Below are 12,066 nucleotides of genomic sequence, written 5' to 3' on the forward strand. Positions count from 1 at the left end.
AAGTCACTTAGGTGAATAGGTTTTTAAGAAAGACTCATTATTAAAAATAAAGTTATGATAATGCATGATAGATCCTCATGCTTTTCAGTTTACCCTGCTGACAGAAACATCTTTGCTAAGATGGCCTTCAGATGGTTTAGTTGGTCTCCCAGCCTGACCAGCTGAAAAGTGCTTAAAACCCCTTTAAACCCAGCTAACTAGACCTGACCAGACTGGGAGGCCAATTTAAATGGGCAGCAAAATCAATATTTCTATCCATATAAAATCAGAAAACAATTACCCTAATGCTATAATATCCCAATGAAGGATGTAATTGAAATCACCCTTTGCCCGATCTGACCCCACATAACTTTGTAGATTTGTTTCAGCTGTGCTGTCAGTCTAAACTATTGTGTTACTGAATGTGCGCCGTCAAGAGCCGTAATGTAATTCCGAATGGAAAGGAAACAGAGCTCATCATTCAAAACGACCCTGTGGCCATTGATAAAAAGGCTTGATAACGTCACGCTTCCTGTGTATAAATCTGCTCTTCCTGGAGCGAGTTTAGCTAATGCTTAAAATCACTCTGCGATCTGTACGACACTTTAAAATGCACTAGAGCAGCTCTTCTCCCAACATCATTAATATTCTTTATTGCATTGCACAGTTTATAATCTCTGTTGATCAGGAGATCTCGTCTTAATCATATAAACCCTTTAGTGGATGGGGAATATTATGTATTAATGAGCTATCAAGATCCACAAAGCTCATGCAACCTGAATATCAATACCCTTTGAATACTGCATCAGAAGACAATTGATTTATCCATGTTCAGCATGAGAAAAGTCAACACGGTGTGGAGTGCAACTTTATTTCACGGTACAGAGGTTGTACTTAACCTGAGCACAGACAGTTAAATGCTTCTGTCCATGAGTCATTAGTGGCTGTAGAGTGATACCAAGTAAACGTGTCCAAAAAGAGCTCAGCCCAGGAGACGCTGAAATATCACAAAGAGGAAAGTCAGTGTGGCAATGCTTAGCCTTGATCTTCTAGTAAGAGATTCAGTTGGAGTGGTTGCTTTCTCGTAATTACAAAATGCCTTTGGAGACTGACAAGTCTGAGAACGAATCTGCCCACATAAAGTATTTGTTGAGGTTTGTACTAATAATCCCTTAACAGGGATTTTGGACTAGTGGCCCCTTGTAATATTAAAGCTTTGTTTCTTTTTCTTACCCAAACTGCAATTAAGATCATGCTATAGAACATCTTACAATACCGTTCAAAAGGGGTTGGTAACATTTCTCTTATGCTCCCCAAGGCTGTGTTTATTTGATTTGAAGTACAGTATAACAGTGATATTGTGGGATATTACTACAATTTAAAATAACTGTTTTGTATTTAATATATTTTCAATGTTATTCCTGTGATGGCAAAGTAGCCATTACTCCAGTCTTCAGTGTTACATGATCTTTCAGAAATCATTCTAATATGCTGATTTGGTGCTCCAGAAACATTTAATATTTTTATCAGTGTTGTGCTGCTTAATATTTTTGTGGAAACTGTTCAACTTTTTTCAGAATTCTTTGATGAATAGAAAGTTCAGAAAAGCAGCAGTTATTTAGTCTGTGATATGTTTGCAATATTTAAATCTACAACAAAGTGATAAATTATGTTCTGTCAGTGTTCTGAATCTGGGATCATGCCTATGTTCCCACAGCCCTATGTTCCCACAAATGGCCTACCCCTGACCCCACCCATAAACCTACCCGTAACTGGGGTTTAGACAATGTTCCCACAAATGGCCTACCCCTGACCCCACCCCTAAACCTGCCCATAACTGGGGTTTAGACAAATCGTAAAAAAAAAAAAAAAATCTTAGAAATGTGGGAACATAGGGCTGTGGGAACATAGGGCTGACCCCCTGAAGCTAATATGAATAGCAAATGTTGAAGTGGCCTACTGTTGCTATGGTTACCACCCGATGTGAAAGATTTCAGTTAGTGTCAAGTGACCCTGACTAACTTTTTTGAATGCATGTGTGTACGTAATTTCAGCATTGCAAAAAAAAAAGTGACAGTTTACAAACAGGTTTCCCGATATCCCAATGTTTGTCCGTGTATACTGGCTGTTCTGTTTTTAATTTTGAGTGTTCTGAGTGTTTTGTTTATTTTAGTCAAGGTGGCGCAGCCTTGCATCTTAAAACATAAAAAACAGTACAACAGATGAGGGAGGGAGGGAGTGCAGACTGAGCTGGGTCTCCCAGAGGAGGGGTTAGCCAGGGTGAAATTGACAGTGGAAGGATCCAAAGTGGAGACGAAGGCTGCAGGAGCCAGGGAGTATCCCCAACAGGAGAACCAGAATGCAGGCCCATGGTGGAGTCGAGGGAGGGAGGAGCCATGGTGGAGCCTTGCCAGGTGGAACCAGGGGGACAACTGACTGAGGAAGAGCGGATGACGGAGAAGACCAAGCCGGAGCCGCGGGGACGAGCAGCCAAAGTGAAGTCAGGGTGACTGAGGCGGAGCCGTGTAACGAGGACTGAGGTGAAGCCAGAGGGAAGGTGAAGCCGTGAGGACGACGCTCCCAGGTGAAGCCGAGGGAGCGAGGAGCAAAGGTGGAGCCAACTGGCAGGGGTCTGTTTGGAGCTATGGGATCGACACTCCCAGGCTAAGCGGACGAACTATAAGCCCAAGGTGAATCCACGATGCATAGAACAGGCAGTATAGGAGGAGGCGAAGGGCTGATGTGAGGCAGTGAAGACAGGGCTGAAGGACTAGGCATGCAGTGCAGGAAGAGGGTTACAACAAAATGGCCTTCCTGGCCGATACCTACGACACACATAAAGTCTAAAAACCTTCTTGTCCAACGTGGATCAGGCAGATATGTTCTGATATGTCAGAAAGATTTGTTCTGGAAGCCTGTTTGAAAAAAAAATCATAATTTTGCAATTCCACTATAAGGCCCAGAAATTGCACAGTTCATCTTGAAAAAGTGACTGTAGATTTGTAAAAAATGTGCATATTTTCTTTTGTTCACATTTACGCCGTCAACTTGGCTGCAGACATTCTTTTTTATCTTGTAGTGATTTAGCGATTTTATATGCAGCATGAGAAGTCAGCAAATATGTCTGAGTGCACAAAGACAGTGGAGAAGCTGCTGTTCGCCGTTCTCCCTTCAAGGCTGTTGCTCTCCTCCGCGCTGTCTTTCCTGCAAGTTAATCCCATCAGGAATTCAATTTACTTCTCTTTTAATTATCGCCTTTCAATTGACTATTTTTAAAGGAGAAGATTTTCTCCAATCCCACTTACTATAATTAGGGCTTATGTGTGGATAATGAAAATTTTAAGGGATCAAAGGTGGAATTCATTTGTAGAGGGGCCTGGATCTGTTTAATGTAGTTGCTTGCAGTGTAATCCTGAGATTGGTATGCAATACAAAGTGCCACAGTAATTATGTAAATAAAAAAATAAAGTGGCCGCCTAAAATTAATGCGGCAGCTATCAGTAGCACTATATTTTCCCCCAAACAGTCTAATGTCACCAGTTTATCCTGATTTGAAAAACCTGTGTTTGACAACAGGCTTGTTAGCTTGTGCCACCTAGTGGATTAGCACCTTCTGTGTGGACATGAGGTTACGTATCTAATAAAAAACGATTGATTTCCCTCCCTGACAGTCTCACAAATTGGAAGCTTAAAACATTAAAACTTCACCGGTCTTAAACACACAACCAGTGCACCTATGGTCGTAGTGTGTCCTCTAATAGTCGACGTGAATACAATCTGCCTCCCTCTATGAGGATGTGAGTGCTAAGGAAGATGGATTCATTGTAGACCTATTTCTCAAGCAGCTGTGCATGAGAAATTGCACTGTTTGTGTGCTGCAGCCTTTTCCCCTGCCTTTGAGTTGTATGAACATATGCAAAGCAGCCATAGTTACACAGCAACACACACACAGACATGCACCTAACAACCCTGTCACACCAGTGTCAAAACATGTCACGCTCCCCACCTTGCCGTTCTGTCACAGCAGACAGAGGGTGCCATCGGGAGTTAAGCATGTCAATAAGCCCCTAACATTGATCAAGACACTTACTGAACAGCTTATAACCCCCCTGGCGCGGGTGCCTGGATAGATCAGTCTTCTGATCCAACTTAATTGAGGAAAATGTGATAGTATTGAGGAGAGGAGGCGGGGGAGTCTATACTCCAATCATGACATATAGAACAATGCGATCTCATTAAAAGACATACATAATTTATCAGCTAATGCAACTGCTTCATAAGGGTTTCTCTTAGATTGTATTTGGCAACTGTGTTCTGTGATGAGCTCTCGTGTTCCTTGCAAAACCACTCTTTTTTCTTTTCATGCTGAATGCTGGGGTCTTAAAAGGCATGCTTAAAATGTATCAGGTAGATATTCCATGACTAATGTTATCAGAACTAATTATAACAATGTTTTAACTTGATGCAGTATCATCCATGAAAATGTTACAGTAGCTACTAGGGTTCTAGAAACTCCACATATTCAGTAAAATGCAGTTCAATGTGTGGGAGATACTTTTCTGCTATTGTCTGGATTTGTTTGATTGCATTCTTCTAGTGTTTTTGCTGGAGTCAAATTGGGCCGAAAGAGAAACAGTGTTACTCGAGTCTATTGGATAAAAGTGTTATTTCTGAAAGGTGCATGCCTGCTTTGTGAGTTAAAGCTTTAATAATTCCGGTGTTCTGGGATTTGGGTCAGACAAACAAAATAAAAGAATATGACCAAAGGTAAGAGGTAGGTTCATTTCTGAAAATTACTATCATTACGTTTACACATTATTGGGGTCTCCAGGTTGAAGTATAGCATGTAATCATACAAATTAAATCAGCTTTAAAAATGCCTTTTATTTAATATTTTTTTATTATGACTAATATTTTTAGGTGATAACAAATGTGGTAATGTCTAAAGTATGTGGTTTGTTAAAGTCAAAAATGTTATCTAATTAATCATCTAAATCTACATTTGAGTTTAAGGGCAGATGTAGAAAATAATCCTTAGTAACAGCAGCACTTTTTATTGTTAGGCTACCCTATTAAACCTATTTTATTTTTTTGCAAACAATTTTAATAATATTTTACCATTTAAGTATACATTTTGCCTTGCTGAATATACATGTTCTCAAGTTTTTTTATAGTTCTTATTTCACAATATTTTACACTACAATGACATTATGATATTTTAAAATATTATTTTTACAATATCTGTAATGAAATTGCTCTTTGTTGTAGTTGTTCTAATTACTAACATTTTTACAGTATTTTTATTCTCTGTACAGTGCACCCAAAGCATCCCACCCACTTGAAAGCAAAATGAATAATCCATGGACATATTTTACTGCAAATTTACGTTTCTGCCATTTCAGCTGTGTCCTCGTATCCCTGATGTCAAAGCCTCAACCCTTCGTGACACAAAGATGATGTGATTTGTGTGACTCTTTGGGAGCCCTCCAGCACAGTACAGTATGTGGGAGGTGCCCACCCCGTGCCACACGAACAGCGCGCGGGCTCATGTTGATCTAATGCAGGAATCAGCGGGGACCGTGTGTGGATAGCGCGATATCTCCAGCTGAACGCTGGCACTCACATATTCTGACATTAAGCAGCACTTTTTGGAGACCCTGTCCGTTTTATTTGGATGCTCGGTTCAGTGAGAGTCTCGCAGTGAGCCCGCATCACTCTAAGGAAGGGAAGAGACTCGATGTGCCACAGTAAGTGCGTCTTATCAGCTGTGCATCGCTCCATCATACTGAACTCGGGTTTACATTGCTTTTCTATCTGCACTTCAAACATTTGTGGAGAGTGAGTATGCCGATGCACGTTTCGTCATGTGTTTTTGGTTAGCGACATAGGCTATTTTCTTTAGTCATTTACTTCGATAAGGGACACATCCTCACTTTGACGACTGCTCAGACGTCTCTCCGTTCATTTTCAAAGATTTCTATGTATGCGATATACAACCAAAACACTAAAGATCAGTTTATTACTGTTGTTTGTAGTAGTGCTAGTGGTAGAAGGCGTAGTAGTAAAAATATCACTAGAATAGTAGTATTATATCTAGTTGGGAAAACAGTAGTGATCAAAATGACTAGTTGGAATGACTATTATATAGCTACTAGCAGTAGCAATTGAATAGTTTCATCAGCATTAGTTGGACTCACAGTATCTATCTATCTATCTATCTATCTATCTATCTATCTATCTATCTATCTGTCTGTCTAGTCTCGTCTCTCACTGCAATTGTTATAATTGTTATTTAATGTACATGTGGTTAATGGAACATCATTTACCTTACATTATTAACAAGAAAACATTGCTATAAAAATTATTCACTATTATTATTATTATTGTATTATAAATTTTTTTATGTACCGTGTTTACATGCATAAAAGTCTCATGAATGGCATTTTTAAAAGTTTTGCATTGCTTCAAAAGTCATTTTAATAGTGCAGTAGCAAGAATACTTTGTACAATTTTAGCAGTGCAAACTGTTGTATTGGTATTATCGGTATTAAAGTGACCTTGTTTGGGATCATTATTCATCAGATCCTCAGTAACCACTGCAGGTGTCGTTATGCAGGCAGGCACAGAGGTGTACCTTTAATTTATTCGCGAAAAAACTCACAGATCATTTTGTGTTCCAAGTCATTTCAAGTTCATGACACAAGTGTGAGTGGATCAGTTGTTTACTGTCTAATGAGTCTATCCATTTTCACTAGTTTGACACATTCAGGCTGATTTGTGCACCTGTTACGATTTCATTATCCAGTTGACAGCGTGATAAGCCAATCACGTGGAGTCACAGCCTCATATCACGTGACTTTTCACCTGTATTTTGCTGTTCTTCCTATGTATATATATTATTTATATATATATACACGTTATGTTCATTACATTTTATTTCCTCTCTCTCTCTCTCTCTCTCTCTCTCTCTCTCCATATAAATATGTTTGTTTTTAACCAAGTGAGAGTGACAAGCATCTTGATGTTTGCAGTGAAAGTCATCATCACTGTTGACTTTTCAAACCTTGCTCGAATTGATCTTACTTACTGAAACAGCTGTCGTTGGGGTTGTGTACAGAGCGCATTAACGTCAGGACGGGTCTGCATTACCGATGCTTTGAGACATGTTGCGCTGGGGTTAATGATCTGATATGCTCTGGGTTTGATTCGGTTAGAGAGCGTTATGTTGGAGACTAGTGCCTCTGCAGATGTTTATTAATCCGCTCTCACTGTCCCTCCATCGCTTAATCCGGCCGGATTTACTGATTATTGCTGTCCACAAACCCCATAAACCACTCACAATATATTTATTTATTTCCCGTGAAGGATTTATTCGCTGCATCACGCTAAAAGTCATACATTCCTTATATTTTGCTGCTTATTTGATTTATTTATTAATTTAGTCACTATTGGGCTCACTATTTGGTGTCGGGGTTCTGTAGGCAAAGATCAGCGATCTTTAGTTATAGAAGTTATAGACCACATCTATATATGTGGTTGGATTGACAGACTTATCTAGCATCTGTCGCTCAGCATCACAGACTGGAGCTCCTTGCGTTAAGTACAATCTCATCTCGTCTGGTGGCCAAGCAGATGAGGTTTTATATGGATCATATTTAATGTTAATCACTGGTCAGGCTATAACAATGCAGGGCATGTTGTATGATTATCTTTCGCTCACAGAGCTTCCTGGCTTTTCTTTCAAAGCAACCTTTGTTTATGTTCATGTCATAATACATTAGAGACAAATTCAGTGTGATTGCATACATGCATGCAAATGAGATTGGTATAAATCAGGCTAACATTTAATGTCAAAACACTGCTGATAGGAGAATATGGTGCATAATTATTGTTTTGGATAATAATGTTTTGGCGAACAGCTGAAGTCGTTTTGGATGTCCTTTTTGATATACTACACGGTCACAAATAGCAAGCGTTATCAAGACGAAAGTAAGAGAGAGAGAGTGAATGTGTTCTTATGGTAAGTGTGGCGGGCTGTCAGAAGTGATGTAGTGCAAGTGACATTAAAAAGATTCTGGGGTGGTTGCATTTCATAAAAATTTTAATGGATGGTTTCTGCTGGGGGAAGCATTGAGAAAATGTTACAGGAAGGCCACTTCTATATAATGTATACTTTCCTAGTCCTTTCTAAGAAAAGTAACTGAAATGAGAGGTATCTGCGTGCAGGTCAGGGCTGAAGAGTTTTAATTTAACAGGTCATTTTCATTTTACACTTCATTTTCACTTCATTGGCAACAGACATGTGAAGGCGACTAATAAGTAAAACATGGTGACATTAGTTGTAACTTTCTTGCAAAGAGTGTTAGCAGGGATTGTGATCACTCTGATGAAACTTGTGAAATAATAAAAAAAGAATAGAAGTTATAATGAAAACTTAAGCTTTTACAGGAAGAATGAGATGGGTTCCATATTAAAAAGCTTGTTAGTTAAAGGGATAGGTCAACTAAAAATGATAATTCTGTCATTAATTCAACCTCATGTAGTTTAAAAAGAAAAAGTTAATCTTTTTTCTTATTCTGTGACAAAAGAAGATATTTTTTAAAAAAAGTTTGAAATATCTTCTTTTGTGTTTGGTTTGGAACAACATGATTTTTTTGGATGAACTAGTCCTTTAAAATATGTTTTGCTTCGTCTGGTATTTCTCGTCATGTTTTGCTAGGAGACTTACACCATGTTGCTCCCTTCAGGGAAATGCAGAGTCCCTCGGGATCTCGCCGTTGTTACTGTATCCTTCTAAGCGAGTCCAACTTTTATGTTTACATAGAGCAAATTCAGTGGGCAGCCCGTGTTAAAAAGCAACAAAGCCGTCATTGGGAATTCAAGTTAATTTACATGTGGGCGAGACACAGCTGGCCACTCTCATGCCTGGCAAAATAGCATTTTGGACAGTGTCCTGAGAAGTCCGTTAGCATCTAATCTAGGGGCTCTCCTCTCCCAGCGGACCGTGCGGTAAGCCAGGGTGAAGCCCTGCAAATAAAGACAAATGCTCTGTGTCATCCGCCTTGCGCCTCCAGTAAGAGACTCTCCTTTCTGCTCTGCACTCTGTGGGTTTTTAAAAGCAAACAGCGACGTGCAATTTTTCAAAACATTGTTATGCACAGAGAGGCTGTGGGCCCATGATGCTTCTTTCGCCCGTGCGCATGCTGAGACTTGTAAGCCTCTTGTGTCGTATTAAGATGATTTTTTTTTTTTCTCCCTCCCCATCCAGCCGTTGTGGAATCTCAAAGTCTGTTTCTTTTTCTCGCTCTCGCTCTCTTCCACCCCCTTTTTTCTCTTTATCGAGAGACAGCCAGTGTCTTAGCGCAAGCATATGCTGAGTGCCTTTGACACATCTCTTCTTACGGAATTATTTGCATATTTGCCAAGCATAGAAATTGATCCAGCTGACATCACAGATCAAAGCCTTGTATACTGACAGCAGTGTACTAATGGATCTGAGATGGCTGTCAATTAGGAAAAACAATCCCTCTGGTGATGGAAATTGTTATATCTCAGATACCTCTCGAGAGTGTGTGAAAAAGGTGTATTGAATGCACTTGCGCACCCTTCACAGGAAGCAATGGGTCTAGTAGATTATTAATAGTGTTCCCAGTGCTTTGCATTGATGGCTAAAAGGCTAAACTGAAGACATAAACGCTACTGGGAAAAGGAAGCCTCCCTTTTGTTTTAACACATCATGTTTTATTCCATGTTGGCTTGAAGTTGAGGGAAGCTGACAGCAGCGTATAATAGTGTAGATGTCTCTTTCACACCATTGCACTTTTTTAAGAGCAGAAACACTTTTTTAAGGGTTCAGGACCGTAACCGAACAAAGCAAAGCTGTATTGTTACTGGGATCAGAGTTAACAAAAAACCCTCAAAAAGAGTGTTTTGTGAGAAATTGCCTTGAAGAAACGGAGTGATTTTTGAAGACAGGTGAAAATGTAAGGTTAAGAGTAGTGGAGGGGCAGAATCAGTGTAGTACAGTTTTCTTTTTTTTTATCCCCAGTTCCAAGTTTCCTGTCTAAAGGAATTGTTGTAAAATACAGTATTTTGTACTGTCGGACTAAAGCTATTGTTTGGGCAAATATGCTAAATATTGAGTGAGGGTACATTCAGTATTCAGCGTGTTTAAAAAAAGTTCCCTTTAAAGCAGTGCTTTTCTTTTATTCTGCTGCTATCATCACTACCACTTAATGTCTCCGAGCTGTATTTTAAAGCTCCTTGGCTTCATGTAATGATCCTCAAACATGATTGCAAGTAGACTGGCCACAAACAGAGCTATCATTCATTTTAATAACATCGCCATTGTGCCTTTTTTATCATGCCTTAATGTCCAGTTATGTGAATGGACTTGTGAGCAGCTCTTATTTCAGATTTCAGTGTTACAGACACATTACAATTATGTTTTTTGTTTTCTTTTGGGATTTACAGCCTCAAAAAATCATTCTTATAAATACACTTTCTTGTGATACTTTTGATATACTATGATTACCAAGGTATTTATTTACCAAGGATAAATATATAAAAACTGTTGGTGCATCGTTATTTATCTAAGCACATAAAAAGAAGGGGAAAATTGGTTTGAGTTTAATAACCAACACATCTGTCTCTAATAAGCTGTGGGTCTGAATTAGTTCAGATTCACTGAACTGTATCCCATATCTGCCATTTCTAAATGTGTTACAGACCTATTATTGTCTGTTGTTTCTTATGCAATCAGGGTGCAACATATTCCTTTGGGAATATGGGTAATTGTGGGTTTCATTAGCGGAGCATAACATGATAAGGCAGTTATGGAACTGTTGGCGCTGTGATTCCGGTTTTATTATTTACCTTTAATGTGCTCCCTGGTTGTTCTTCCCTCTTGTAAACTTAAGATGTCAGATAGAGACGTTGTATATGATGTGCTTTAATGATGGCCGTGTCGGGCAAATTGTTTAATCTGCAAAGTGCATCGTGCCAAACCACATGGGTGTGTTTTGAAGTGCTTATGAGAAATCTAAGACAATTTTCTTGGGAATTCAGATGGTGCTAAAAACATACTACTACTTTATGTTTTGGAAAAACAAACAAGTGGCTTCTGTCCATGAGGAATATAGCCTACTGACTGAGATTAAAGTTTGGTTAGATGATAAAACTTGAGTGTATGCGTGCTTCTGAGAGCGATCATGATGTAATCTGTCTTAAAAGATAGAAAACTGGTTAAGTGGTTATGCTGGTGCATGGTTTTTACAATAAAAAAAACATTAAAGGAGCTATATTGGATCTTTTTTTTATTGTGCATTTTTTCCTTGAGGTCCACTTATGATGTTACATAATATTTTTCCCAGTGCCTAAAACACTATAATTGTCCCATAATTTTCTTTTTCATTAAAATGTTTTATTTTTATTTTATTTATTTTTTATGTTCCATTACACCATATCTTAACCAGGCATGATGTAATTTGTCTTTACACACCGAAAGTCTTTTTTTGGTCTGTGGCGTAACCATATTAAACGTTTTGAAATGTTACACCATTTCTTTTTTTCTAGCCAATATTAGCCAATAAATATCCAATAAAAAAATATATATAAAAAAAACACTAATATTGGTTAGTAACTGATTTGGCCCAGATATATTCTTGGTATGATGATTTTGCTTGTGAGGTATACTTCCAATGTACATTTCACATTTTCACCTTGAAGAAGGCAGGAATGTGTGTTTAGAGGGTAGTACTACTATAAATTACGTAGACCTCACTGTCTTCTTTGGTTAAACGATACCCGTGTCATTGTGTGTCCTCACACGACTTCTCAGGTATGAGAGATTACTCCAATTTCCTGTGCACTTCTAACAAATTGTTGCGCCGAAGCAAAATCCAGGCCCTCATGTCTTACCAGTGATAGAAATGGGGAACCTTTTTGTTAGATTAGATTATAACTGTATTTCTCTGTGCCACCACAATATTCTTAGTCCCAATTTCATTCAAGAATGCATGGGCCCATGGAAAGAGTCTCCATTCCCCAAACTTCTTAAGCTTTATTCTTTGCAATGATTGACCACAT

At 38.8% G+C, this 12,066-nt stretch overlaps 1 protein-coding gene across 4 annotated transcripts in view; it reads left to right on the forward strand.

Moving 5' to 3' along the window:
* Positions 1-5,470: 5,470 nt before the first annotated feature.
* The window catches only part of cntn4 (contactin 4), a 158,689-nt gene continuing 152,093 nt past the window's right edge, over positions 5,471-12,066 (forward strand). The window contains exon 1 of one of the 4 annotated variants that reach the window (XM_084424928.1): positions 5,471-5,726. The gene's annotated coding sequence lies outside the window, so the exon portion shown is untranslated. Of the gene's footprint in view, positions 5,818-12,066 lie in introns of all 4 variants that reach the window. The other 3 variants (XM_084424927.1, XM_084424926.1, XM_084424929.1) reach the window with 3 other exon arrangements.

This window comes from Rutilus rutilus (genome assembly GCF_951802725.1).
Source record: "Rutilus rutilus genome assembly, chromosome: 12".
Classification (NCBI taxonomy): Eukaryota; Metazoa; Chordata; class Actinopteri; order Cypriniformes; family Leuciscidae; genus Rutilus; species Rutilus rutilus.